Source organism: Spermophilus citellus (assembly GCF_964194105.1).
Source record: "Spermophilus citellus genome assembly, chromosome: 7".
Classification (NCBI taxonomy): Eukaryota; Metazoa; Chordata; class Mammalia; order Rodentia; family Sciuridae; genus Spermophilus; species Spermophilus citellus.
In genome coordinates, this window is record NC_138188.1 from 42,934,638 (window position 1) to 42,939,376 (window position 4,739).

The 4,739-nt window shown below is 43.0% G+C and overlaps 1 pseudogene across 1 annotated transcript in view; it reads left to right on the top strand.

The window, feature by feature from the left end:
- The first annotated feature begins 1,841 nt into the window (after window positions 1-1,841).
- LOC308652779 overlaps window positions 1,842-4,739 on the top strand; it is a 9,654-nt pseudogene continuing 6,756 nt past the window's right edge. The window contains exon 1 of the transcript in view: window positions 1,842-2,128. The product of the transcript in view is annotated as an uncharacterized misc_RNA (transcript). The remainder of the gene's footprint in view (window positions 2,129-4,739) is intronic.

Genomic DNA, 4,739 nt, shown 5'->3' on the forward strand with positions numbered 1-4,739 from the left:
AACAGAGCATCGCCATGGGAATATGAATCCCACAGTCAACTATGGACCTCTTCAGGGAGATTACAAAGGCAAGTTCTCAAAGGCAAAAAGGGAGAAATGTGTTAAAAAGGTACTTATAGACACAGTCCCTTGGTTTAGAAGACCAGGCTGAGGTTGGCATCAGCTCACAGAAGGATGAGCCTTGCTGGGCAAATGTTCTGGGGAAAGCATCTTGTCTGCACTAGATCAGTCTTAAAGAATGTAAAATTTAAACTTTGTTACAGAAAACACTAGATAAATGACGCCTTGCAAAACATGGAGATTTTTGGAAGACATAATCTCTTGTGAGCCTTTTAGAAGGTCCTTGAAAAAGTACTTATCTTAGAGAAGAAGGCAAGAGTCATCTCTCTTCCTTGTTTTCCTATTTCAATTTTGTCTGGGTCTGATAAGAATGGTTTTGTCTGTGTATCAGCAACATTCACAAAGAATACAACCACATATGTGAGTAACAGTGGCTCTTTTCTGTCTTCTTTTTCTGTTTAGAATAATGTAGATGGTCTACCTGATTTCCTAGGCACTGAAATGCATAATGTCACATTGATGGTGAAATGAACATTCCTATTTTTTTTCAAATTTAATGGAAATGGTGCTGATGATTCATTATTAAACATGATGTCAAGTAGATAGAAGATTGCCTATGTCTACTAGAGACACATGCAATCTGAAATATTGACTTTATGTCCCTTTTAGTGAGTGGGAAATCAACCATACCCAGTATTTTCTTCACCTGAATCTGCTTTGGTGGCTCCAACTTTGATTATGCGATATAAAATTAAAAACTATTGCTGAACAATAGAGTCCAGGAAGTGGGTCTGGGGAGGAAGAGTGGGAAGGGGGAAGTACTGGGGAGTGAAATTGACCAAATCATATTATTGTACTATGTGTATGTATAAATATATACCAAGGAATCCCACTATTTTGTATAAAGGTAATGCACCAATAAAAAATAATTAAAACACCGAAAAGCACAAACAATACAGAATCTTAATAAAGTATGTGTGGTGGGGGCAGAGTACAGATTACACAAGAATGGAAGTCCAGAAATATAAATTATTTATTTTGTAGAAAGAATGGAAACACAACTCCAAATAAATTACATCTTCCAGCCTTGTCTGAATGGCAGTGTGACAGGGTCTCTCCCTTATCCTCCTTCCTGGCAGCCACATCAAGAAGTGACTCTAAACCCTTTTACTAGCGAGTGGCTGGCCCGAGTGGGATGGAGGTAGGGGGATTGCAGCCAGGCATCACCTCTGAGAGCCACCCGAAGACCCCGCACGCGGGACCTGTCGCACACCAAAGAGAGGCCAGGTGGAGTGCCGCGACCCCTGGAGAGCGAGTGTCCCTCGGGTGGAGTGAGTCCCTTCAACAGATAGCCTCCACCAGGGCGGCTGCCCCACGCGGAGATCCAGGCATGAGGACCTCCGGGGGCGCTCGGGCACCACCGCCCCAGGGTTGTATGTCACTGTCATTCAGCCTGCGGTGTCTGCACCACAGAAACCACACTTGGCACCCACCTGCTGGTGCAGTGGCTGAACATCTGCCAAACCGCAGCCGGGACTCAGCGCCGCCGGCCCCGCAAAGCCCTGCAGCCTGACTCTGTCCCCGCGTCACCTCTGCTCTGGCTCCAGCGTCCCTGTCCCCACTCACCGCCCGCTCGCAGACCGCTAGGCACCGCGAGGTCGCGGGCCATCTGATCGGCCCTGCAAGGAGAAGGAAAGACCAGGAGGCAGAGAAGGGAGGCTGAAGGGGATGATTTGGGAATAAAATCGATTAAGAACCCAGGGGCCGCCAGGGTCGCCGAGATGCTCAGGTGCGCGGCCCAGGATAGGAGCCGGCCCCGGGGTGCTTCCCCTCGGAGAAGGGGTTCTCTGCAGTGGGCTCCAACTCGGGTACCAGGCGGATGGGAAATGAAGAAGGAAGCAAGTTGTCCTGCTTCAGGGCGGGGACCTGCCCCGCTGCAGCCCTGCGGTGTCGCTTCCTGCGATTCCCAGGGGGAAGAATCCAGCGACTCAAGAGTTTCAGGCAAAAGTTTACTAGAGAGGGGAGGTGACAGGGCGAGGCAACTCCAAGTACTTCCGAGAAGCGGAGGGTATGGTGCTCACAGAGTCAGATTTTTCGAGAAAATTAGTCCTCCTGGGTTTTGCTGCAATTCCCTGTGTTCTTAACCTGCTCATGTTCTTTGAACGGCCATCAAGTTTTCTTTCTGAGGTCTTGATATTCGGCCACCAGGGCGACTGGGGGTTGTGACACAGTTTTGGTGAAAAGGGAGGGTTCTGGAGACATAGTTGCAAGATATAATGAAGACATGGTCCAGAAAAGGTAATTTTTCTTAAGAGGATGTAATTAATTATAGCTAGTGGAGGCTTGGACACACCAGGACAGCTTCTTCTAGGTCCCTGCCTGTGGTGGGGGTCCAACATGGCATTAATTTGTGAATGTAGGCCAACGAATGCTTTAGAAACATTAGCGAAGTTGTTAGAAATATATAATATTTAATTGTTATAATGGCAAAAGTGCCCCACCCTTGGCTACAGTTAAAATATCTAGTGCCATTTGATTTTCATAAAATAGGCTTTTTTTTCCCCATTAGCATTTCTTCTGGGTTTATTAGAGGGATCCATTTATCTGCACAATTTCGGGCTTTCTCAGTTATATTAGTTAGGGCTTTCAAATACCACATTATGTCTTTTAGACCAATCTGAGAGATGATTATTGGGGCCAGATTATCCCACAAGTGAAAAACAGATAAAGTCCGCCAATGTAGGAGGTTAGGAAGGTTTGTAGGTCTATGAGTCCAGGCTCACATTGACTCAGGACAAACCAGAGACTCCAGCAAAGTCCTCTGTGATAAGTACTTCTGTATAAGAACACTTTCTTTATAGCCACCTGGCTTTATTTCATTTCCTTTTGGCGGGGCTGACACAAATGAACGTCTCAACTTACAGTAAAACAGCCATTTTCCTTATGTTCATGTATGGCTGTTCTTCGAGCATACTTTCTTGCCAAGTGTGTAAGACCAAGTTGGTCAAAAATTAACCATTTCCTATGTACTGTTAAGGTCAGCTGAGATTCCTCAGGGTCTCTCTTGAGAACTTGTGAGCAGCCTCTTAGCTTCTTTAACTTTCTTCTACCAGTTGTGCCATCTGCCAGGATGAGTCGTGGTCTTGCTAACCACATGTGGCTTGTCTTAGAGGCAGCAGGGACATTGCCATCTCCAATGACCCTCCTCTTTGTAGAATGTGCATTGGTTGGCTTCCTGTTCTCTAGGATCTTCATGATCCTCATGGTCAGGAGGTCGGGTGACTCACTAGAGTCCCATGCCCCTCAGAAGGGCCCTGACATCATTCCCTGGGCCTTGGCTGACCTCAGAGGGCAAGGGCTAAAATGTTGGCTGCTTTTTTCTTAGATCTTTATTTTCTTGGCTTTGTTCTCCAAGTTTTGATTTTAAATATCTAGCAGGCTAGTTTCATCAGCCATAAAGTGGTATTAATGGGTTTTAATTTTAATTTTTATAATATTGCTGTGTATGTCAACCCTTCCATTTAATTGGGGGTCAGTATTAGTACTGGGAGTCATATCCTGTCTGTCCTAGGGATAATGGCTAATTACCTCAGATTGTTCTGTTAGAAGTAGTTACTTTCAACAAACACAGGCAACAGTAGTAAAGTTTTACAAGGGAAGGAAATTCAAAATGAAATTAACAAGAGCAAAAACATTTGGTTCATATAATAACTTTGAACCAAGAAACACAACTCTTATAACACTTATGAGTTTTTGATATCTACTTTGCCTCTAAAAAGTCCCATAAGTTAAGCAAGTCAATCACAAATTTTACTCTTTTGCAACTCTTAAATTGCAACCTTTAAATATATTTGATTATTTACCCAAAACTAAATAAAGTTTTTATCTTTTTATTTTGAGGTCACAATAAACTTTCTTTTGAACATAAGTTGAAATGACCTTAATTTTACCCTACTTTGAAGCCATCCTAAGATAAAGTAGAATGAGAGGAGGAGCCTTATCTCAAGTGAGTCTTGCCTCTTAACACACCATTGTTATAGTGTTTTATTTCTTAAGCTGACTTTTGCCTTTAATATATATATATATATATATATAATTCTACAAACTTTTCATCTTTTGTTTCCTGAATGTTTTTGACAGTTTTTTTTTTCTGGCTGTGATAAAAACAGCTAAAAAAATTGTTCTGATAAGAACAATTAGAAGAGGAAAAGTTCATTTTCGGGCTCATAATTTCAGAGGTTTCCATCCATAGACAGCCGACTCCATTCCTTGGAGCTCCAGGTAAGACTGGACATCATGATGGAAGAGTGTGGCTGAGAAAAGCAGCTGGGGACATGGCACCAGAAACCAGAGAAGGAGACAGCTTCCCTCAGGAACAAACTATATCCCCCAAGAGCATGCTCCCATTGACTTACCTGTTTGGTAGCAGTTAGTGATGAACCGTAAAATGCATAGCAAGGTCACAGGTTTACTTGGAGTTACTCTTAACATTTTTTTTTAAGTTACTGCCAAAGAATATGAGTAAATAATTTTAGCAGCTAACCTATGGAAAAACATTAGTACATAAACCTTGAGGATAAACAATTGAAAATAGAAGAGATAATGAGGGGAATACCTCAAGAAAGAAGAACTTAGGGGGTCAAAATAAAACAGGAAATTAAGATTGAGGACACCTGTTG